We start from the raw sequence: 26,188 nt of genomic DNA on the forward strand, positions 1-26,188 counted from the left end.
TCTTTTTGTGGTGTATGTAAGTGAGCTGTTTAGTCCACTCGGAGAACATCTAGCAGGTGTATGAGCGAACACTGATGACACACAGTTGTACATCTCATTTATTCCGGAATCCGATGCTAAACAATGTACAGCTGTTTGCTCGTCGGTAAGGAGGTTATTACAGGATCACATCTTCTGGGAATGTCAAATATCTGGTCATTTAAGTCTTATTCCAAAAGATCCCAGAAGAATCTTAACATATGTTTCAAATACTGCTAACCCTTGGCCTATTTTAAAGCAACTATCCTGTCAAAATCGTCTCTTTCAAACTTCTTCCACTGCGATGATGGTCGCTACCTGAGGTGCGCAATTGTTATAGACGAGTGAGATGATTCTCTTAAGCGCACGTGGAATTACTTTGTCAGGTTGTGCGCTCTGTCACTGTCTCTCCCGCGTTCGGTTCTCCGCCTACAAAGCTACCTTGCCATCTTTACCACATGTAGTAGAAAGGGTGGCAACACTGAATGAGGGACGGAGAATCTTACAGGAAATGATGTCTTGCAATGTGACTTGAGCCAATATTTATTATTCAGGAGTGGGTTTTTGGCAACACTGTCTTATCAGTTGGAAATAATCCATTATTAACTCAATCTAGACCAGTATTGTTTTCGTTTACGGTGGCCGGAGGACGATGGCGGGTTCCTCTGGAGGGTACTTCTCCGTCTGCACACCATCGTTGTCGCACTTGTGGTCATATTTCCACCGTCACCACCCAGCAGGGTCCTAAATGCTCCATCGTCATCAGACAGGCGTTCACCTTGCTTCTCCTGTCGTCGTTGTCCTCCTCTTTGTCAGAGAAACTGGCCGTACACTCAGGCAACGCTTTTGTGAGCACCTACGCAGCACTAAGAAAAACCTGCCCGGTTTTCCAGTCGCGGAGCATTTCAGTGCTAACAGCCATTGTCTGTGCGACGCACAGGTCTGCGGCATTATGCTCTGCGCAGGAAACAAACATCGTAAACGACAAGAAATGCGGCTTATTTTTCAAACTCGGTACCAGTGAGCCGTTTGGCCTCAATGCCGACTTTCGATTCCCTTGAGTTGTTCGCGTGCGCGCGCTCACATTTCAAAATATTGGCGTGGTAACGAGCTTTTCTCAACGAACTAACTTCATATTGATCCACTGAAGGGGGTGGGGGGGGGGGGGGGGGGAGGGAAGCCTGAAACGTATGAATTTTTCTTCAACTACTATTTGGCACTTTGATTTTCTATCACCTAGAGATGCTTCTTTCAGATAAAATTTAGCCCACCGTATCGCAGAACCTTTATTAACACTAGCAAAACTGATTGAGGAGAAGCGCTACGTTTGTAACTGAAATTAAGCTGCTTAAAATTTAATAGACAAGTGACATCTGAAACAACCTTAACTCACCTACTTAGAAAACCATTGGATCACTGTTTGCTTTAAAACTGTCTTATAACTGTTCTTTTTTTTTTGTGGAGGTGCCTTATGCTAGACATGTCTACCTGGTTATTTATTTTTTTACTCTTCATATGAAGATGGGCGTTTGACCCATGGTCAATCTGAAACCGTTTTTCACTTCTGCACCAGGTGTGAAGACCGGTTCAGCAGACCAAAATATAATCAGCCGAACTTAATTAGATCAAACACCGTACTTAACAGAAGTCGAACACAATACAACTAATTAACATGAATTAAGTTCGTGTGAAGTTCTGCGTTTGACCCAATCAAGAAAGAAGAAAATGTCTGATCGTTTAGCCGAGGTTTCGAAGTTACTGCAATGGCTTATTTGATATGTTGAGGGAGACTATATTTTTCTCTTTCAAGATTGGTGTTACCAGAGACAATGTTTAATTATATGGGCAGTCAGTGATTCCCTATCTCAAGCCTACCTGACCTATTGCTCGGTAGTCTGGCAGGATATTTAGCCATCGGGTGCGTCCAAACTCGAAAGAATTCAAGAAACAGCTGTCAGAGTCGTACACCGCGAGAAAAGTAGTACCTAAGACAAGCTACTTTCCACAACTAGAGTTGCGACTCTCTAAACCGAAAACCATAAGGCATGTCATTAATGGGGATAATGTAATAAATGTACCAAGTGAAGAACCATTCTATGTTCACAATACTTAATTCATTTATTTAAAACAAAAGACAGTGGCTAAGACTTAGAAATCTGAAAATTTTTTTTCTACTCGTTTCAACAGAGTGACCTACCAGACACATAATTCCCAAGATACTCAAACATGTCAAAAGTCTTAGCTTCAGCATTTCAGAAGCGAAGGTTTATAAGAACTAAAGGCCAGAAGGAAAGGATAAATAATAATCCTGTAACCGGCAAATATAAACAGTAGGTCAACGGTTACGAGTCACAAGTGATAGGTCATTGGTTACTGGCATTTAAAAGACACAAACCTTTGAGTGGCCAAAACGAGCGGCCTTAGTATTATAGCGCTAGGCAATATCAATATGTACCCGCAAGCCTGCTTGCATGCAATTATTGTGATTGTGGTCACTAGTGACTTGGATGAGATATTTTAAAGAAAGACAAGGGCAGATGATGAGCCACGAAATATTTTACTTAAGTTGTTTAAACAGAGATCAACTTTGGATCCCATAAATATGAAATCCATTACGTAATATTACTCATTTATAAAAAAGAAAAACCTGAATCATTGTATAATGCAATTCCAGGGATTTGATTTGATTTATTTTATTTTATAAGCTTGGCCTATTTCACGATAAAGAAAAATAAAGGAATAAGTATATGCTTCAACAAGGAATAAGAAATGGTTTACGAGGTTTTCTTACTGCATAATTAATTAGCTCGTTGCATAAATTTTAGTAATCTATTCGAATTCCCCCGCGCTCGCGCATGCTCTGTTGTGTTAGTAATTCTTTTCACTCCTCGTGTATAAATTTGGTCCCTCTATATGAAACGTGGTCACTTCATCGGTACTCCGGGACGGCAGTCAACTTCGCGATACAGTGCCAGTGCTTGTCAAACAACATCAGCGTTACGGCTGACCTTGTTCTTCCTCGCCCACCTGCTCTTGACGCTGCTTCGGCTGTTGAACTTGCTACTGATAATCTTGAACCTCCACCTAATCCACGTCTGGTGCCAGCATTAGAAGCAGAGCCGGCCAGGTACTCGTTGGAGCGCTGGGTGAGGTACTTCACTGGGAAGTTCCATAATCCTTTAATTTAGTCACTTAGGGCTTTTTCCGGTTTATGTTTCTTGTTTACCCGCTAGTTTTTGCTTTCGAACTTAAGTTCGCGTTTTTCTTCCGTTAGTCTACTTTTACTCGGAGGCGTGAAGTTTTCTTTTTCTTGCCGCTGCGCAGTTTTCCATAGTCTTGCTTTCATGTCGTCACGTTTCGTTTACTATCAAAAAAACTTCCCATGTGCATCCATGAAATCGATGTAATAATGCTCACCTTTAAACTGGAAGGTAGCTTTTAATTTTATAGACAACTGGCAGTTTAAACCACTATAACTCAATCCTGACAATTATAGAAAAAATCCTTTGTTTTAAAAATACTCCTTTACCTCTTTACCTTTTCTTGCTGAATCAAATGACACCGTTATTTTGTGTGGTTTGTTAAACACCGGCTAAACGATTACACATCTCTGTCAAACATCGCATTGGAAGAAAATTTTTCACTGTTACGCCTTTCTCAACTTTGCATTTCAAATCCTTTCGATGTTTGATCTAGGTGAAACATTTTTATTCAACATTTTGCGTCTCAAACAAATGTTTGCTCTTATAACCACCTCTGACAGACAAAGCTTGACTGAGCGGGAAAAGGTTTATTTATCAGAAACCGAATTTGCGTTCAACTAGTCACGTCACGATTCAGCGCTAATGCGTTCTTTGGGCATCAGATATCAGTATGCGGCATCAACTATACTAAGCGACCTTGGCGTTTAAGAGGCAGTCCGCGTTAGAACGGATAAGGCAAATTTCGACTTTTCACCGATTTCGCTAATTTTTTTCAATGAACATCAATCATTATATCCCATCAACAGATATCACATTTACTGACCTCTGAATGCGATTTTTCTCGTTGTTAGCGAGACGGTTTACAAGGTGACCTCAAAACTACCTAATTTACCTTCGGGGACTCTTCAATTTATCTATACATTACCGGTGCTGTCAAAACGCTATTCCTAGCTCAGACAACTTGAATATTTTAAACATTGAAGTTCCATTTGTCAATAACAATTTAAAGGTTTAACTTTTGTTTTTTGTGAAATTGTGACTGAGTTCCAATTTTTTCAATATACCCCTTCCTTAACTTCAGAATGCATTAAACGTGACATACATGTAGTTAAAGCCTATTTTCACAAAAGTGGGACCTTACTTAGGGTCAAGTCTATTTTAACTCAAAAGCACTAATCTACTAATGTATGGAATAAAATTTGTGGGCACTTTACGCTGCGTGCCGTAAAGAGCTCCGCGATATCCCTAATATTCACGGATTTCAATCGAAACTATAAACAAAAAGCCGTCAGACCGATAGACACATTTCTGACCAGAACTCTTTTAGAAGTACAGTTATAATCGCTAGGTAAATATTTCTGGCCATTTGGCCATATTTTAGAGAAGATCTAACCTTTTATTGGTATTTTAAATGAAACCTCTTGAGCTATTTTTTTCTTTTCCACGATGTGCTGTAGCAGTGTTTTGCGTAACTGACAGTTGTTCATTTGAAGGCCTATATAAATTATTCAATATTCGTTCTACACTCAATTTAAAACGTTACCTTTCTTGTATGTATAAATAAAATCAGTAGTTAAAAATTCTCTCCAAGACAAAGAATTAGCTGCTTAAAAATTTCCTTTCTCCCTCTTATAATATGTGAACTGGTTTCCAGTTTACGTTTTGTGACGCAGTGTTTATTTATCAACGTATCAATACTCCGTTGTTCATCTCAGTCTTATTTCATTTAAACCCAGATCTAGAGGTGTTTCTTTTTGAATATTTTGTCAAAATTCTCCAAGCACATTCCGAAAGGTGGGTTTTACTTAAAAATGTCTGCTATTCTATCCATTTGTTTCCTGCATAAAAAATTACCCTCACTGTGGATCCAGCAGAGACAAGGACAAGGTTTTCAATAATTCTTTGTTGCGTCACTTGTCTATTGGACTTTGCAAGGAGGCGTGACCGTTAATCAAATTCGCGTATCCTGGTTGACGAAATTGTAAAAAAAAGTTTGTTGGGTGGCCACGGTAAGGCGCGTCGCACTGTAAATGGTATGAAAAGTTTGGTGTCAAAACATTTCTTTTTGCATAGTTATGATCCGTTGCGATTAGCACGGTCTTTTATGAAACACGTAATTCAGTTAACAAGAAAGTTGTTTCGCTATTGAATAGTGTAAATAAAAGTCAGATATATATTTTCTTTCTTTTTTTTGCTTTTTCTGTGTAAGTTGTCGTATGCTGATTGGCTTGTGAGTAGGGGATTTTCGAGCGTTCGGAAGAGCTAGGGGGGAGAGATCTGTACGAGTGGTGGTATTTTGCCAGGTACAAAGCATCATGGGGAGATTTGTTGTAGACATCAAGTACATATTTAAGTGTCGTTCTGGTGTGTTTTAAAGCTTTACGTTTAAAAGGGACCGCCTTATCCGGAATACTAACGCCATAGGCTTAAATCTACAGCATTTGAAATCTGAAGCTAACTTTTGAAAATTTCACTGGGCTCCTGACTGATGTTATAATTTTTCATGAGCTACAAAAACTGTTTCCCAAGTGACTTTAACCTTCGTTAAAATTTTCGGCATGTACTAAAGCCCGAAACGGCGAAACGAAACCACGGAAACCACCGAAACGGCCAAAACGAAACGAAACGAAACGACCGAAATATCCCAAACAAACGAAACGAAAAGAAATGACCGAAACACTCGAGGCCCAGTTTATCCCGGTCACCGGGTGGTGCGAAAACTTGTTTTTCCCTCGCTTCTCGTGAAAGCGCTAGGGCTATGGAGGAGGACTCGCAAGACTCCGAAAACTCACAAGACGAAAATGTCTATTTTATTCTGTAATTGATGTGGAACATGCCTTCTCATTGAAAACTTTGCTAAATAAATATAAGCATTAAAAAGAAAGACTTACTTTGGTCGACGACTCGCATAAAGAGTAGCAAAAAACAGTGATCGTAGCAGCAGCAAATATCATCCGACGACAACTTCAATGGTAGCAGAATCAAAATATGTTTTTACCTTTGCTGCGTGTCGTCTTCCAGTATAAGAAAGTATACATGCGGGAGCGGGTGATATAACAACGACCTTCATTCTCAGAAAAGGTAAATTTCCGTATTCTACCGTATTTCAAGTCATTTCAGAGGTTTCGTTTCGCCGTTTCGGGTTTTAGTACATGCCGGTATACAGATGCAACGCCAAAATCATTGACATAAGTTCTCTAATCCATAGAATAGGATAAACACAGATTGCGTTAAGGGTACTTCCTGGGTTCGATAGGGTAAAAAAGGGAAAAAACATTTTTTTCGACCAAATATAATTTGCGGATTTTATCTAACATTTACTAAAAAAAAAATTTAAAAATATTAAAAAGCGCGCGAGATATTTAGGAAAACGTATTTCCATCTAAAAGTAAATAAATAAAAAAGGTGTCATAATCTTCTTAGTGCGAGACGCCCCAGAGGAATTTTCGCGGCAAACGCTTCACCCAGGAGCTCTTATTTCAGAAATAAGCATATTTTGTTTACATCTCGCCTGCAGAAAATTTCTCACTTCGAATTTTATATTCTTTGCCGGCGCTTCCCACATGGAAAAGTCATCAAAAAACGAAAAGAGCCTGTGGATAAAATCCCGGAAGAAGCCAGGGCCTAAGAAAAAGGGAAAGATAGGTTTCAGCGAAGATCGAAAACGTGATCTTTCAGAGAGCAACAAAGGCTCTTGGTTCGACCAAGAAACTCTAGTCGACGTTGAAGGTTCTGTCGAAGGTGATCACGAAGAACTGGAGCAGCGGCCTTCAAATTAATCCACTGTTATTGGATCAAGTACACAGAGGTCGATTGCCGTGCAAAAGTCCTGCAGGGTAACTTTGCAAGCGTCCTGTGAAAATATCAAATATCATATTCTGCATCCTCTGGGACGATTTCTTTCTTCTGCAGCTAGATAAAACCAAATAACGTTTTACTGCGCGTTTGTAATGAAACATTGGAATAAAATCAGCAAGAATTAGACCGATGAAATAGAACTCACCAGAAGCGTATCAGCCCACGTGTAATACTGGAGATAGCGCGTTCTGCGTGGCCCTTTCTCTCGCTTTTTGCTCCGCTCCACGCTATCTTGAATATTTCTTACGAAGAAATCACCATCGTACCTAAATAACAGTAAAAATGCGATTTTCTTTCATTATGCATTTCCTTTGATACGAAATGAATAATCGCTTTAGCTTGAAGCGTAAATTACATTACACGCAATCAAAACGAACAACCTACCCAATAGATTTCATCTCTGTTATCAGTGCACTCCTCCGAGGAGTGCACAGTTTGGCAAACTCTCCGCTGACGCGCTTCTGGTTTCGTTAGCCTTGGTTTTTCCCCGTTTTCCTGGTTGATTTTTACGTTTTCCTTTCGCCACTTTCCCCATCGCGCTCGATCACAACAGCGGAGTCTAAAACGTGTCTGCAACGCGATACTTTTTCCGCGAAATTCTGTGCTATTGTTGTTGACGCCATGGGGTCCTGTTGCTCGATTGGCTCGCCACCTAATGAGGTGTCATAATCTCCTGTGGAGGCTTGTTTTTCTTACAAACCTTTATCGAGCGAAAACTCGCACTTGAATTTTGGCAGAGTATGTCGACTTTGAACGAATTAATAGGGTATGTGGTTTTGACGGATTGTCGTGAAATTTGGCCAGAAGATTTGAGGAATAATGACAAACAAAATAGTGTCAGGGAATTTTCATTTTCAAAATATTTTTCCCGTGGCGACTGTTTACGCAACAGGACTCAAATATTTTTTGCTACTCAAACTTTAAACGTGGATATCTAAATAACCAATCAGAATTTCGAAAAAGCCTGACACCTTTTTGTTGATTGATGCCTTGTGAATAACACTGTGCAGCGATTTCGTTCTTCGCGCGGCGTTCGATAACCGATTAATTCAATGGAACGACCATCGGTCGAGGGTCTACTGGCTCCTGGCACTTAAAAAAGGAAAAGATCGCTCAATTATATTTTTTATAGGAAACTACATTTATTAAGCTTTATAATGATATATAGTTTGTTAGAGGTTTATTAAAACTTGCGCGCGTACGATTTTTTTTCCAAAGGACACCCGCGAACCCAGGAAGTATCCTTAAATATTACAGGTAATACTTGAGATGGAGGTGAACAGGTGAACACTTTTTTTTTTTTTTTTTTTTTGAGGTCAAGTAATTGGAACCATATTGGGCTGGTGTTCCCTAGGTGTTGTATATACACTCGATTGCAAAAACGTTGACACCTAAAAAGTATAAACCGTGAACGATGAAACCCAGCGGATTTGTGGGTAGTGTTTAAGCAATAACCTCATTTCCATAATCAATAATTTACCATTCTCATTCTTTGCAAGAAAAAATACAGTGCTGACTTAATTCTTCCGAATAATTTTCTACCAAATATTGCTTAAGTTCATTGACTGATTTGAACTTAGACAAATCGCAATATTACTCAAATTGGCCCTTGTTGGCTAACTTGGACACTTTAAGGAAAGCTTGGACAGTTTCCATCATTCACCACGTGCAACTAATTTTGGTCCAGTCAAACTTCGCACGAGAATAGAATATTATGCAAATAAATTTAGTACACTGATACCCATAAAGCCTTTGGGTCGCATCGTTCACGGTTTATGCTTTTTAGGTGTCAACGTTTTTGCAATCGAGTGTATATCAATTAATCCCGACCACAAATTGATTTGTATAGTTTTTCGAAGAATGACGGCTCATTGATACTGGTTCACTTCAAAAGAGCGCCAACGGCAATCCTGACTCAAAAGACTTTCTTTACTTGCGTTTGAAACCAGGTAAAAAGAAAACGCAATCTGACACTCGGTGCATCCATACCTTCAGATCAAAGCGTGTTTTTTAGAGATTCGGTTTTCCTTAGAAATTGTACGTTGACGGCGAGGTAAACTTTGCGATACCGAAAATAAACCTTAATGGAAACGAACGACGGAAAAAATACACCACAGCCTAAAGGGTAATCGTACTTACGCGAACCAACAGCGGCGATTTTGCCAAACATAAGAATCATTTATCGACCACTTCAGTTATCACTTGTCTCCCCGCCACACTTACAATCTTCCCAGCAAGCGCACTGGCACGACTTTGTCCATCTCCATGTCTCAGGCATATAGACAAGCTCGCAAACCGGGTCGCTGACGAGCCACGAATACCCGCTCTTTTCCCAAGATCAGCTCTGCTTCGCTAATATCGCCCCATTTTGATAAGTAACAGCTCGCCAAATGCGCCGATATATTTGAGTCGCTTTCAGAAAGCAAAACAAAGCTCTCCTTGTCTGGATCCAACTAGTCTGTAATTTTTTTATGCCGGGATAGTAGGGATAGCAGACATTTTTAGTTAATACCGACCTTTCGGAATGTGCCAGGAGAATTTTGACAAAATATTCAAAATGAAACACCTCTGGGCTTTAATGAAATAAGACTGAGATGAACAACGGAGTATTGATACGTTGATAAATAAACACTGCGTCACAAAACGTAAACTGGAAACCAGTTCACATATTATAAGAAGAAGAAAGAAAATTTTTAAGCAGCTAATTCTTTGTCTTGGAGAGAATTTTTAACTACTGATTTTATTCATACATACAAGAAAGGTAACGTTTTAAATTGAGTGTAGAACGAATATTGAATAATTTATATAGGCCTTCAAATGAACAACTGTCAGTCACGCAAAACACTGCTACAGCACATCGTGGAAAAGAAAAAAATAGCTCAAGAGGTTTCATTTAAAATACCAATAAAAGGTTAGATCTTCTCTAAAATATGGCCAAATGGCCAGAAATATTTACCTAGCGATTATTATTGTATTTCTAAAAGAGTTCTGGTCAGAAATGTGTCAATCGGTCTGACGGCTTTTTGTTTACTTTCGATTGAAATCCGTGAATATTAGGGATATCGCGGAGCTCTTTACGGCACGCAACGTAAAGTGCCCACAAATTTTATTCCATACATTAGTAGATTAGTGTTAGTGCTTTTGAGTTAAAATAGACTTGACCCTAAGTCAGGTCCCACTTTTGTGAAAATAGGCGAGAGCAATTGCCCAATTTTATTAAATCAGGAGTAAAAGTCCCCACCATTTCTGAGTAAAATACTTAAATAGGGAAGTGAGTGTCAGATATAACATAACAAAATGTGATCTTCAGGTAGGATAACAATAGAACTCATCAGTGGTGCTTTAGAAGCAAACAAAAATGGATATATTATTGACTAAGCAAAGCAAATGAAAGATTTTTAGTTAGATCATCTGCGGAAAACTACAGGAGAACTCTTATGTTTCGATTACTCTAAAAAATCTTCCCATGTGCATCCATGAAATCGACGAAATAATGTGTAACTGAAAATAGCCTTAATTATTTGCTAACAACAGGCATTTGACGCTCTTTAACTCACAACTGACAGATATGGAAAACTCCTCCATATTAAAATAGTCTTTCATATTTTTACCTTTATTTACTGAATCAAACAACACATCATTTTGTATAGCTTGTTATTAACCGGCTAAATGACTTTTTATTGCACATCTCTGGCCAACACATATTGGAAGAAAATGTTTCACTGTTTAGCCGCCTCTCTCAACTTTGCATTTAAATAAATGTTTTTCTATGTTTAATCTTGGTGAAACATTTTGATCCAGCAGTTTGTGTCACAAACAAAAGTTCGTTTAGTCACCGCATTGCTTGTCTGAGCAAGAAAGGAAACCAATCAGAAATGAACAATGATTTGAAATGGTCGAAACACGCTACAATAATTTTTGCGAAAGCAACTAAAGTATTGGGTATTATTAAGCGGAACTTTTGGAATTGTCCAAAGAGCGTTAAGACAACTGCCTATACAGCTATAGTCCGTCCGAAGCTGGAATATGCCTGTCCCGCTTGGGATCCACATCTTTAAAAAGGCATCGTTCAGTTTGAGAGGATCCAGGGAAAGGCAGCTCGGTTCTGTACTAACAACTACAGCCAGTGTTACCGAAATGCTTCATGACCTAGGATGGACTAGCCTGGAGTTAAGGAGAACTGTGACCCGATTAACCCTTCTATACTAAACAAGTCTTGGGCAAATTGATATCAATGTCAAGACTTATCTCAACCCCCATACAGAACGTAGAAGTCGGGGAAGCCCTCTTTATAGATATAGACAGGAAAAGGGAAACGTTTCTAGTGTTTGATTTGTGGCCTGGGGCCCGTTTCTCGAACGTCCCGGTAACTTACCGGGCCCGATAAGTATATTTTTTTAAATCTTTTTTCGCCGATTGCACAGTGATTACAGACATGGTACTTGACCAATCTTTTCATAGAATTGTAAGATTTTAAAAATTTAGTATTCAAAGCTAACGAAAATTGACTTCTGTTAAGAAATATTTATCGCCAAAGACACTTATCGGGCCCGGTTAACTTACCGGGACTTTCGAGAAACGGGCCTCTGGTTCTGTTTTGAATTAAAGTGCCCCTGGGGCGAAAATTCTCATTTTTCATCTTTTTGCATTTTCGTGTAGAATATGACCTTCTTACTCATGTTACCAAATTTCAATCTTTTACGGCGATTGGAAGTATTTTTTTTTAAGTCTTTTATTCGAGATTTCACGGCCGCCATTACTTGGCCTTGTTCCGGAAGTTAACAAGGCCGCTTGCTGCAAATTACAGGAACTGAGGTCATTGGCTCAACACGAAAAATTCCACATGGCTAATTTTCATATGGATTCTACTTCATAAACTGTATTCTGCTGTTATTTAGTTCGCAACAGCAGAATACAGTTTATGAAGTAGAATCCATATGAAAATTAGCCATGTGGAATTTTTCATGTTGAGCCAATGACGTCACTTCCCAGGGTACAAACCAGGGCAGATAGCTATTGGGCGGTGAAACGAGCGGATCCGAGCAAAAGGGTGTGATGCAGTAGACTGGGCTCGAATTGTAAGCTTAATCAAAATGGCGGCGAGTACTGAGCAAAACGGCAAGGCTAGAGCCTTAATTTGAATGAGAGTGAAACTTCTTCAGAGTTTTCATTGCACCAATCGTCAATGCATCATCGCTACTAGCGTTAGAGAAGCTTTTAATAGGTTGGCAGACAGGTTTCAACTGTCGAACAGTCATTTACTGCATTATTTGTAAAGAGTTGAAACGGATAGATGTACGTAATTTTTTTAACATTGGTTGCTGATTAAATATTATCTTTGTTCTCCCTATCTAATTCTTTCGTTCATATTAGTATTTGTAAAAAATAATATTTTCCTTTCTCCGGCCCTGTACAACTGAAGATCCAGAAACCAGTCTGTAAATTAAAAGGCAAGATTTCCGCACGGCTCGATATATCTACCTATACATTTTGTGGCTCAAGCTCTATTCATGCTTGCTGTTTTTGAAAAAGGATTAGTATGACAGTGGTTTATGTATATAATTGTTAATGTGGAGGGCGGTGCGGATTAAAATCTTTCCGAAGGAGAAAGGAGTATAAAATACAGGCAAACAAATAAAAATGAGCAAATAATATAAAAACTGCAAACTTTCTCATGTACTGTTTCTATGTACTCATCTGGCATTTTTTTTAACCATACGAATGGCCAATTTATTTACTGATCTTACCTTTACCAAAATTCTTACATGTTATTAATTGTTCCACCCAAAAAATGTATATCAGCCAACACCTGAACTCTACAGTGCTTGTGGGGTTATGTAGCAATTTTTGGGAGCTTTATCTTTACATTTTTATTCAAGATGCGGGTCTAGTACTGGGTTAGGACATTGTATTGTTATTAGTTTATTTTTGTTGCACACAAGGTTAGTCTACATGAGAGCAACATAAACAGTAAAATGTATTGCAACATTATAGAGCATTTGTTATTTGTGTAGTAAAAAAAACGTCTAGCAGTGATCTCATGGTAAAAAAAAAAATGGTTTGCTACCTTGTACAATCAATTATCATATACATAATTTGTTTCCTTTGTTCATAGTTTTCTTGTGACACATCCTAAAGTACCAGTGTAAAATGTTTGGTCAAGGGTAACAAATCTCTCAATGGTCGTTTTGGTGTCAAGAGAATTAACCAAAACTGAAAAGTAGCAGAAAATGACTGGAAATTCTGCATTACTCAAGAGTTAAATACGGGTCAAAGTTTCAGACACAAAATCCACAATGCATATGCTTGGAGCATTTGTAGGTTCTAACTCTGCCATTTTGATATTTGTACTTGTTCACCTAAGAATATTTGGATAATGAAGGTACAAGTAGATCAACTGCCCAAGTTATATCAAGGTTGGTATGGCCATCTGTCCTTGGGAGATGCTCATTTGATTGCCCAAGATATAAACATTCCTCAAGTTCATTGACATTTGACTGGTTAATGTTCTTGATAATTAAATTAAGTCTTGAGCATCAAAGGCAACTAGACTAATCATATTGTAGCCTTTTAAGTAAAAAGTGACATGTTTTGTGAACATAAACACATTTGTCACTGTAAGGAATATTAAAGGACTTGAGAAATATCTTGATTTAGTCTCTTTGGAAGGACAGATACATTCCCATAATCAGAATTGGACTCATCAGTGTTAGTAAGGAAATGTAAAGTAGTTGTTCCCATAAGGATAAAAAAAATGAACAGTGTTCATCACCCTGAATTTACGTAGAATTGGAGTTCATTTGCCATAGTTGTAGTTCCCGGTATGCAAAAGTGGGATGGGTGAAGGTCACGCCTAAAATAGTATCTCTATAGTGTCAATTTAAGTTCTAGAAGAAAACCATTTAATTTCCTACTGAATATTACCCAATCGATGCCAAAGAATAAAGGAAATGTGGTCCACAATTGAAGCCACACTTGCAGTTCAGTATATTTCATACCGTTCTAATTTGATAATAATGTTGAAATGAAACGACTAAACAACTGAATAAAAGCGAGAAGCAGGCCAAACTAATAAGATGAAAATGTGATAATTTGCCATGATGATGATGGTATATTTTATCGACTCATAATTCGTACAAGGTCGATTTATGTTACAAAAACTCTCACATGCCTATTCATTTTAGGAAAAGCTTACAGGAAAAGCGATGCTTCCTTCCAAATGAATTCTCACTCTGCAGTGACAATTTGTACTTTGTTGAGTTTTTGCAAGAGGAATGAAGAAAGAAATCTTAGAAAAATGTTTGTTTACAATTTAAATGTTGCGCGCCATTAATCGAGTAAACGCCGTAAGCGCGATACAGCAAGATGTAAAGTTTGAAGTTTTGTAACGCTGCTATATCCAAATATATCCAGTTAATTTTCTGTTATATATTATGAAAAAATTATCGGTCTTTAACACATGTAAAGTTTAGGGTGAGTAGTTTGGAGCTTTTGCAAAACAGGACTCGAACACTACTTGTGCACGATTAGCGTAAGTACTATAATTCACACTGTTCAAATCCACACAAATTTAACCAACTTAAGACGCAAAAGATTGACTAATATACTTCAGACAAAAACATGTTTAAGTTCTGGGCCAAAAGTATTCATAAACCTATTGGACAGGTTTCACCAGGGCCTGAAAAATAAGGGAAGAAAACTAGATTTCCGGTTTGTCGAAAGGAAACTTTTGCCAGCCATTACACAAACCGGAAGCGCGAAAAAAGCGCTCGTGCCTGCTCCGCATCACAAATCGCACGAAGAGCGGACCGCTCGTTTCACCGCCCAATACCTATCCGCCCCTGGTACAAACTGATGAACACAGCCGTGGCTTCCACATCGGTACAGGAACTTCATTTTCCTCAAAAGTACCATAACAAAGTCTCCTTTTTTGTCTAATGTTTATCAGTGAGCATGCTCTTAAAGAGTTGAAGGGATTTGGGTAAGGTTTTCCGAGTTTGATAATTTGTGGAAAGTTCCAACTGCGATGGTCTTTCATTTATTCATTACTAGGTTAACTAAAATGCAAATCATCATCGTTTATTTAATTTATTTATAATTGCAAAGAATTTTTTAACCATCCAGCTAAGATTTTACAAATATTAGGCCTTACTCGAAATTCCTAAATCCAAGATATAATTACAGAGATGTATTAAATACCAAGAGTCACAAGTCTGTAAATGAAGTTCTACCTCAGTAAATGTACCTGTCAACTCAATGTAAATCCCCTCCAACCCCCCACCCCCTCTCGGTCCTGGAAATGCGGGAAGTTTAGCGCAAAAAAAACAATTTTCCCCCTTCAACAGCATCCTAAGGCCCGGTTTAAACGTCGAATTTCACATGTCCCGAATCTAATTCAGCAATCAATGCATGTGAACTCGGTTCGACGTCTAAATCAATTAAATTCGACAGATCTGAATTAAATGCGACGTCTCCCGCATCTTCGACTCGGCCAGTTGAATATTCGATGGAAGCTCGACTGTTGCTTTATAGGTCGAACTTCACATGTGCCGAATTGAATGCACATTTTTTTTTTTATTTATTTTAAATTATGTTTTACCCACAATTCTACTTTTCTTCCTAATGCCATGCGTGGCTCAAGAGAAAAAAAAAATGGCGGAATCGGACGCGATGTGTAGCTCGATCTCTTTTTCTCCTACCAAATACACAAGTTTAAAATGCGCTCTTTCATTTTGCATGAAATGCTCAGTATTCCGGCTTAATCGACGCCAAGATAGTAGACGAGATCTGGGTACACGTGTGATGTTTCGTGCATAAAGTAGCAACAGCAAAACAAGAGAAACCCCCAGAAACAGTCTTCTCCTTGATAGAACGCAGTGTAACGCCACCTGCATAACGAGTCTTCTTGTTCTGTTGACACGAATGAGCTGAGAAATATATAAGCGAAGGCAAGGCGAAAAGCTTCCATTATCCGCCATGTTTGAATTAGCGCGGGAAGATACACAAAGCAAAAGAGGCCTGGGAACGAAACTTATAAAAGCCCTGTTATAAATTAATGCACTAGTCAATTGAAACCCCCACCCCCCCGGACCCGGGACAGATTGGGGGATAATAGGGGCATATAAGCACTTTTGATCAGAGATCTGTCCCCTGGGGGTGGTAGATAACATGTGTTTTGCTTCTTTACAGTGTCCCCACCTCGGGGAATCAGGGAGGTTTGACTGTGGCTGACTCAGGTACTGAAGTTCTTCGCGAAGTGAATCTACTGCACGTTGTCATTTTCGCCCCATTCACATTGGCTGATTATTGGCGAAATGCTTCGCAAAATTTGGTTTAAAGACAATTCAAAAGAAAGAAGAAAATTCATTCCAGCTCTTTGTAAAACTCTGCCTACAAACCCATGGTGCAGCCATGGGTACAAAAATGGCAGTCGCCTTTGCGGAGATTTTAAAAACGGAGATTTTAAAACCGCTCATTTGGAAACGATATATAGACGACATATTTTCCCTCTGGACTTAAGGAGAGGAGATAATGCAGTTCATTGAGGAAGCAAACAAACACCACCCCATAATTAAATTTACGGCTGAAATTTCAGAAACAGAAACATTTCTCGATACAAACATTTATAAAGGTGAAAGATTCAGAAGCAATTCAGTTCTTGATGTGCGTACGCACTTCAAACCTACTGAAACATTTCAATATACACATTTCTCTTCGTGCCACCCACCAGGGGTCAAAAAAGGCTTCATCAAAGGCAAAGCACTGAGACTTATCAGAACAAACTCTTTTAAAAACATATTTGAAGAGTAAATTCAAAATCCTAAATCACGCCTACAGGAAAGAGGTTGTCCCGAGAACTTAAACTTAAAACAAATCCTCATGAAAGCCTGGCATTTAATAGAGCAACAACCATGGATATGGCTCAAAGAAATCTACAAAGACCTTCCCCTCATATGTTACACTGAGAGGGCGGTCAGTCAAAGATATACCCGTGAGAGCTAAATTATAAAGAAGGCTTAAACACGCGCTAATCCTGGCTGCCCTATAGAGTGGTTCCATTTCAAATGCATGGGACTTGTGGATGTACCAAATCGAAAGCGGCTTTACGCTGACTCTGCTGTTTAACATTTTCAAAGCTACCACTGTTCAGAAATGCTCTGTTGTAATGTGAAATTCACATTCTTGCAAAATTTAATAATTCACAACAAGTTTTGTTAAGATGTATTAAAAGAAAGCTATTGCCTTATTAAATAATATTTTGCTCCTGATTGATCCAGTGTGAACGGTTTCTTTTGTCTTGTTTTGTTTGGTTTGGGCTTTTTTTTAACGCCTTGCTAATTTGTTCCCAGGGGGAGGGGAATTTAATCTCAAGATTTTCCCCAGGGGCTGGAGGTTTTGGTATGATTTGATCAGGGCCTTTGTCAAATCCCCCTACCTGTCCCGGGTCCGGGGGGGTGGGGGTTTCAATTGACTAGTGCATAAATGCGACTCCATATATTCGACGTCTTAATCAAATGTGGAATTTAAAAATTTGATTCGACCCAATTAGGTATTAAATTCAGCACATGTGAAATGAGACGTTTAAACCGGGCGTAATTCTCATAGTCGTAGATGACATTTGTTTCTTTGCTATACGAAATGGGAATTTTGTGTACAGAATCTTGTGTCGGCTGAAGGCTGCCTGTAAGAATCGAGAACTGCATTTCAGCGACCACTTGGTCGAATTTCTGATATTTCGTCTGAAGATACCCTTGGATTAACTATTTTCGAAAATCATATTTTAAAGTTCCAAGGTATTTTATTTTTTGAGAAAATTGCAAGAGTTTGAAATGCGGCCTAGGTGCGGTCACGGGCCGAAGAAAACCGCGAAAATTTAGGTCAAAGGACGAAGCCCCGTTCACGGTGTAAAATAACCCAATGAAATTGAAACTTTGCACAAACCTAGACCAACCATTTCACAAGAAAATTAATACAAAAAAACATCCCAAACTCGCTGGCAGCTTTCTAAAGCATGTAGATTTGTGTACGCTATTCAAAATGGCCTTGAAACTAATGCCTATTTTCATTAAATAAAAAGTGTTTCTGGTATGTCATTTTCTCTAAATTAAATCTCATATATCGAAAGACAAAGAAAAGAACTTTATTTGTTCCAAGTTTCAAGCTCTGATTCAAACTTTTTCCCACTCAAGGAAGATCGAATATGCGTGCGATACTTGCGGCTCGCAATTCACGTCACGAATTATGAGATCAGAACCGATTCACAAACGCTTGACACCTGGAGCTCGTGAATGTTTCCAAACATCACATATTGGTCCCCAAAACTAATCAGACTGACTGAAGACAGCCATTCAATGTTTTCCGATCCCAGATTTCTTTCCTATTCTGCTCTAAAATAATATATTTATTCCGGTCAATTAGCCTACGAAACATGTGATAAAAATTTGCATGCCATTTCGATGTCGCAGGAAAAAGTAATGGAGATCAAACTTTACAGCTCCTTAATCTTCTTAAATGAGGCAGTCGATCAGTAAAATGGAGAAAAACGTGTGACTTTGTTCCTGCCATGTTGTTTTTAGTGTTCGTTTTCTCCAGCGACGGCTCAAATCAATAAGCCAATGTGACACTGAACTTTCACTTCGCTGATGTGGGTAACGCGCACGTGATCCTGGCCAGGCATTTCGGTATAAAATCCTGCGCGTAGAGGGCGCTTTTAGAAACTGTAAACAGTGAAAAGTACTGCTTGTGGGCCAAGCTACGACTACCCTGGTGATGAAAACTTTGTCAAGCTAAAAGACTGTACAAGAGATGCGAGAGCCCGTCTTGCCAGCTTTGTACTTTTTTTTTTTTTTCGCGGAAAAAAATTCAAGTATTAGTGTCATTTCGTTTTTTAACTTACAGTTATACAGACCCTGGAACGTCGATTTTTTCGCGACAAAAAAAAAAAAAAAGACATCCACAACCACCATCCTCACAATTAAAAATATGAAATCTGTATATTTGAGTAGTGAATTCCCCACCACCCCGACCTCTCCCCTCCCCCCTAGCTATAAGCGTCAATAACATTGTGGTTATTGTTTACTTTCCTAGACCGTTTTCTCGCTGCTCCTGCCAGTTTCTTTCAACTCCGTGAAAAAAAAAATAATAACATGAAATCTGAAATTGGAAAATTAATGGGCGAAATACGGCCCTCACCCGCTCGTGCTAGTAATAAGGTAGTTACGGCCCTCACCCGCTCGTGCTAGTAATAGGGTAGATACGGCCCTCATCCGCTTGCGCTGGTAATAAGTTAGTTTTCGTGGCCTTCACCAGACAGACCAAGGCTGGCAAGATTCCTATCTTCTCGGAAATTGAAAGAAACTGGCAGGAACAACGAGAAAACCGGTTTAGGAAAGTAAACAATAACCACAATTGACGCTTATCGCCAGGGGGGATGGGGGTGGGGGAGGTCGGGTTGGTCGGTGGGAAATTCACTACTCTGATATCCTCCAAGTTACAAATTTTATATTTTTAATCGTGGGGATGATGGTTATGGGTAGATTTTTTTTCGCAAAACATCGACGTTCCAGGATCTGCATTACTGTAAGTCAAAAAACCAAAAACTGACACTAATTCTTGAACGTCGATTTTTTTTTTTTTTTTTTTTTTTTTTTTTTTTGCGGAAAAAAACTAAAGCTGGAAAGGTGGGCTCTCGGATCTGTTGTACAGTCCTTAGGCTTGACAAGGTCATCATCACCAGAGTAGTCGTAGCTCACAAGCAGTACTTTTCTAAAAGCGCCCAAAACGCGTAAGTGCCTGGCCAGGATCACGTGCGCGTTACCGGCATCAGCGAAGTGAATATCGAGTTACAGTTGGTTTGTCACATTGGCTTATTCTTGGTTTTCACATGACGTCATAAAAAACTGAAATTCATAACTAAACACAATTTTGGGTTTTTATCTTCATCACATATAAGAAAATCTAAATTTCCATCGGCTTGCTTGTTTTCAGCAGGATAGCATTCTTTGTTTTGAAAATAGAGCAGTTTGAATTTTAGATTTTTGCGCAGTGTGTGACAGAAGGATTGCTGCTCTAAACATGTCACGTACATGAAAACATGGATTCGCCTCGTGTTTTTTTTAGGTCTGATCAGCTAACATGTAATAGAAGCGTAAATGTCAATGTGTGAAAGTTCAGCAGAGAGAAGAAAGGCTTTGAAATAGCCAAGGGAAACTCCAGATGTTTTTGCTGGTTTCCGGCCGCCATGTTGGTGCCCATCAGACGGGGCACCAACATGGCGTCCCATACTAAACTCTGTTATTTTGCGTGGTACATTTTCTCGAATAACTCGATTAGGAGATATGGCACAGCCCTGTGGCTTTCACACGTTGTTTATGTATCACTCTTCTACAACATATCAATTTCTTGACTTTATCTATTGAATGGTTGAGGATTTTATTTTTTCACTTGCGTGACGATGTGTGAGGTGAAAACCACCTATTGATTCAGAGCCGTCGCTGTTAAAAACGAACACTCAAAACAACACGACAGGTACAAAGTCACACGTTTTTCTCCATTTTACTGATCGACTGCTTCATTTAAGAAGATAAAGGAGTTGTAAAGTTTGATTTGCACTACTTTTTCCAGCGACATCGAAATGGTATGCAAATTTGTTGCACATGTTTCGTAGGCTAATTGACCGGAATAAATATATTATTTTAGAGCAGAATAGGAAAGAAATCTGGGATCGGAAAACATTAAATGGCTGTTTTCAGTCAGTCTGATTAGTTTTAGGGACCAATATGTGATGTTTGGAAACATTCACGGGCTCCAGATGTCAAGTGTTTGTGAATCGGTTCTGATCTCATAATTCGTGACGTGAATTGCGAGCCGCAAGTATCGCACGCATATTCGATCTTCCTTGAGTCGGAAAGAGTTTGAATCAGAGCTTGAAACTTGGACCAAATAAAGTTCTTTTCTTTGTCTTTCGATATATGAGATTTAATTTAGAGAAAATGACATACCAGAAACACTTTTTATTTAATGAAAATAGGCATTAGTTTCAAGGCCATTTTGAATGGCGTACACAAATCTGCATGCTTTAGAAAGCAGCCAGCGAGTTTGGGATGTTTATTGTATTAATTTTCTTGTGAAATGGTTGGCTAGGTTTGTGTAAAGTTTCAAGTTCATTGGGTTATTTTACACCGTGAACGGGGCTTCGTCCTTTGACCTAAATTTTCGCGGTTTTCATCGGCCCGTGACCGCACCTAGGCCGCATTTCAATCTCTTGCAATTTTCTCAAAAAATAAAATACCTTGGAACTTTAAAATATGATTTTCGAAAATAGTTAATCCAAGGGTATCTTCAGACGAAATATCAGAAATTCGACCAAGTGGTCGCTGAAATGCAGTTCTCGATTCTTACAGGCAGCCGCTCTTAATAACAACGGCCAATTCCCTCGATAAAATGACTGCGAATGATCTACATGGAATCTAAATGATTGAATGTTCGGTTCCAGTACGACATTCACCGCTTTGCAAGGCATGGTCAGAAAATTTGATAAATCTTACGATATGAAATACAGAAAAAGACATGGCTGACAATACAACGTAAATTAATACTGACATGTGAATTACCTCGTTGCTGGGAATGATTTAATCTAAATCTCGCTTAAGCCAAAAGGCGAGAGTAATTACTCACTTTTATTGAACCAGAAGTAAAAGTCCCCACCATTTCTGAGTAATTTACCTAAATAGGGAAGTGAGTGCCTGGAAGATGTAACATAACAAAATATGATATTCAGGTAGAATAACAGTAGAAACTCATCGGTGGTGTTTTAGAACCAATTAAAAATGGAAAATTATTGATTAACCCAAGCAACTGAACGATTTTTTGTTAGATTATGTGCGGAAAACTACATAGGGACTACAGAAAATATTTGTATTATCAGCGGGATCTTCCCTGGGCAACCTTTTAATCTTCAAGACAAGAATCGAACAGAAAATTTAAAAAAAATGTTTTTTTTTTCTGATAACCCTCGATAAGTAATAGTATCCTAAACATTAAACTTAATATGAAATATATATGTCACGTGATAGTCACCATCCGGGTATGATTATTTGTTGGTAGGTGGCTGAGTGACAACCAACTGAAAGAACTGCCCAAAGGAGTTTTTGATAAGAATGCCCAGCTGATTGGACTGTAAGTAAAACTCTTCTTCTTGGTCTCTAAAACAAGGCCTCGAGAGACGCAAGGGTTCCTCCATGAGAACTCTTACGTTTCTCTTGCTATCTAAAAACTTCCCATTTGTATCCACATTTCAATGGAACAATGTTTAACTGTAAACTGGAAAATAGCCTTCAATTTTAATGACAACGGGCATTTTAAGCAACTTTAACTCACAATTGACAGCTGTAGAAAAATCCTTCCTATTAAAAATAGTACCTCATTTCTTTACCTTTATTCCTTGAATCAAATGACACATGTTCTTTTGTGTGGTTTGTTAAATACCGGCTAAAAGACTCATTAGTGCACATCTCCGTCCAACATGTTTCACTTTTTAGCCTCATCTCTAAACTTTTCATTTTAAAGGGGCAGTATCATGGGAGATATCATGATTTTTGGCAAAAATTCACAAAATTTAAACTTTGAACACTGTGTTAATTAATTTCTAAATCGATAATTTAAAGAAATATTAATAGTGATTCTGAGACGAAAGGTTGAACAAAAATATAGTACAGCCAGCAATTTTTAGTGCGTTAAGACGACGAAATTTGAAAACGTCTGCCAGACGTTTTCAAATTTGAACCACTCTTTATCTTGGCCAACTGCCGGCTAAAATATCCGTGGATAGTTTCTTCGCATTCTGATAGTCTTTTAATGGAATTTTGTCATTATATCTTGGCTGCTTTCAACCAAATAGTGTCTTTTTGATTTTCAATGTGTTACTAAAAATAGCGTGACACTGTCCCTTTAAATGCTTTTCTATGTTTGATCTAGGTGAGGCATTTTGATCCAACATTTTTCGTCACAAACAAAAGTTCGCTCGTTCAGCCACCGCATTGCTTTTCTGGGCTAGAAAGGCAACCAATCACAAGTAGAATTTGCGTTTAACTACTCACATCACAATTTGAAAAGGTAATCAGATGATTTCGAGTGCAATTTGGGATAAATCAGCACGAGTAAATTTTTCCAAGGCTAACCAAATTGCACGAGCCCGTAGGTCGTGTGCAATTTGTAGTCTTTGAAAAATTTTCGAGTGCTGATTTATCCCAAATTGCACGACACAAATCATGTGATTATTTTGCGTCACGGCTCACTGGTACCGCCTACGTTAACGTTATTATTAAAAAAATGACAACCTTGATTGACATGCGAGCACTTGTGGAAACTTAGGCCCGGCTCATAAGTCGAACTTTACATGAGCCAAACCTAATACCTATTAAGGTCGACCCCAATAATTAAGTTCGGCAGTTGATTCAGACGTCGAACCTAATTGAAGTCGAACTGAAAGCTAAAGTGAGAAAATAGATTTTCGTGGTCAGCCGCTGTTTTTTTTGTTACTCAACAAGATACAAAAAGCGGGAAAGATGAATTCTGACATGGAAGAGCTTGTTTGGTAAAATGAATATGACCTTCAAAGCTAATTTGCTCTTAGGAGTACGTCTTTCAAAGATCTCCCTTTTCTGTACGAAAGTAGGGAAGGGTCTTTGTAGATCTCTCTTAGCAGATGCTGATTTTCTATCAAGTGCCAATAACTCGTCTGAATGGTTTTAGGTTAGGCACATAAGGGCGATATTCCAAAACAAACGGTAAAATGTCTTTGTGCGTTTTTTGTTTGTTTTGTAGTGCCGACATTCTTTCGCTGAAATTGACTTCTGAGAAGTTTTATCTATAAGGTTATCGAGGTAACCTCTATAGCGTAATCTCTGTTTGAATAGAGAAATGTTTTCTTCAAATGTTATTTTTGAAGATTTTGTTCTGAGAAGTCTTGAGGCTTCGCCTTTGATATAGCCTGTATTGGAAAGTTTCTGTCGGTTTGAAGTGCGTGTGCACATCAAGAATAGATTCTTTTTTTTTTTTTGATCTTTCGCATCTCAGACAAGTATATTTAGTTGTTTCGAAAGAAGAAGAACAAGAACATTCCTCTTTTCCCGCCATCTTGTTCAGAATGAAGTCATTTGCGCATGCCAAGTCGATGGGACGCGCAGACCTCTGGGATAGATACAATTTATATTATTTATACGTAACGTATGTATTTGGCTCGGCACATGTAAAAGTTCGACGTCTGAATAGAAGTAGAACTTTTGCCGCTCTATTCGACTGGCGCAGTCGAATACAACGGCGGGTCGACCCAAATACAAATCTGTCGAACCTAACTGATTCATACGTCAATCTTTACATGCGCCCAACCAAATGATTAGGTTCGACTCATGTAAAGTTCGACTTATGAACCGGGCCTTACAGACCAAAAATATCCTCTTAATCGATAAAGATCAAGTTCTGGAAGCATTTATCATTCTAAAGCGTTTACATTTTATGGACCTCAAGGAGAAAAGAGGTGTGAAAAGACGTCAAAACTTGTTTATTTGAAGAAGTCAACTTGATGTTATTTGTTGTCGAATCTGAGGCGAAATCGATCAACATTTTCAAAACTTGAAGCTTTTTGAACTTGTGAATCAGTGAGAAATACTGTCCTCGCCAAGCGGTGCGGCTGACTGTGGCTTTACGGGAGCTGCTGTGTTTCCCATGTTGAAAGTGACTTGACATTGGTGGAAATGGTTTATGTTCGTGAAACACTGACGCTGATCATTCTGGCCAGAGATATAACTTGGCATCTGAAACGCCGCGAAAGCTGCTTGGTTGAAGTTGTTTCCACATTGAGCCGATTGAGTGTCTGGCGAGAACGGGTTAAAAATATTGCTGGAGCTGCTGGTGCTACTATTAAAGCTGTTTCCTCGAGCTAACTGGCTGCTGATGTTTTAAGCGTGGCTGATGGTGTGGGAAAGCTGTCACTGTTCTCTTTTATCTCCTTCGTCATAGCCATCCACTGACTTCTCGTTTCTGTGGCCCGTTACTTTAACAATTGAACTTCGCTCTAGGCCTGCTGTCTTCAACTTCTTTACAACTGTTTTCCTGGTGCTGTGGTTTGAAAAGGTCTTCAATGAATCTTCTAGGGTCGTTCCTTTGATGACGGACTTCATGAAGTCGTTGATTTTGTTCACTCCCATCGACTGCCGCTTATACCAAACTTGTGAGGACGGATTTGGCACACAAGACAGATAAAGTGGACCGGTTGTCCGTATTTCGGGAGGACGACGCGACAGAAACTCTTTGAAGATTGCAACGCCACGGGACATCTGTCATCTCCAGTTGCAAACATTTTTGGAAGGAAGCTTCTGGGCTTTGTGGACAGTCCGGACTGGCGTGTTTTTGTCGGGTTCTCGATGAATTCGACGTACTCTGTGTTGTTTTCATCCAATCCAAAGGAAAAATCTTCAACCGTCATGCTGTGGTTTTCCTGTCGACCTCGAAGACCATAATATTGGGTCAGAAGCCACCAAACTGTTTGGACAAGGACTTGCGGACTTCCCTTTCCCAGCTTCTTTTTTTCCCACAGCTCATTTTCCTCGGTTGTTGTCAGACTTCTCGCCTTGTTGGGCCGCTTGTCTTTGCCTTGTTGCCGCAGTAGGCGGGCTTTTCCCGCCAGAACTTGCTTCGAGCTTTTAAACTCTCTGTCGCGAATAATTGAGTGTTTTTACTCTTTCTCTGTTAGGTATCGGTCAATAGCAGTCACCATTACGCGAAGGCTATCAGGCTCGTAGTCTTCCCCGTCTTTCTTACGAACTGTTGCGTAAAACTCCTCCAGAATATTTTGTTCAGGGCTTCCGGTTCGTACTTTTCAATACTTTCGTCCTGGCCCTTTTGAGAAGCCTAAGACTTCCAGACTTTAAGCCAATTATTTGTGCTTTGTTGGGTGTTTTTGTTCTTAGCATTCTCCTTCAAACTCTGAATTAAAACGTTGTTACCGACTTTCTCGTAACTTGTCCGCCATTTTGTGTTGTTGCGCTTTCGCGACTTTCCTGTCAATCAATTTAATTTCAACTTTCTGCACTCAATTTTAACTTGTTGCA

The 26,188-nt window shown here is 39.0% G+C and overlaps 1 protein-coding gene and 1 long non-coding RNA gene across 3 annotated transcripts in view; one reads left to right on the forward strand and one right to left on the reverse strand.

Moving 5' to 3' along the window:
• Window positions 1-26,188, forward strand: part of LOC146463787 (uncharacterized) — a 73,622-nt gene that overhangs the window by 29,753 nt on the left and 17,681 nt on the right. The gene's annotated exons all lie outside the window — the stretch shown is intronic.
• On the reverse strand, window positions 6,503-7,874 carry LOC146463789 (uncharacterized). 2 transcript variants are annotated; one of them, XR_014856820.1, is made up of 3 exons: window positions 7,464-7,874; window positions 7,225-7,345; window positions 6,505-7,127 (listed from the first exon to the last, which is right to left on the reverse strand). It is a non-coding gene; the product is annotated as an uncharacterized LOC146463789 (long non-coding RNA). The 2 variants fall into 2 exon arrangements; XR_014856821.1 differs by having other exon boundaries at window positions 6,503-7,345; window positions 7,460-7,874.

The sequence above is a fragment of the Pavona decussata genome, unplaced genomic scaffold (assembly GCF_977016875.1).
Source record: "Pavona decussata unplaced genomic scaffold, jaPavDecu1.1 SCAFFOLD_175, whole genome shotgun sequence".
Taxonomy (NCBI): domain Eukaryota; kingdom Metazoa; phylum Cnidaria; class Anthozoa; order Scleractinia; family Agariciidae; genus Pavona; species Pavona decussata.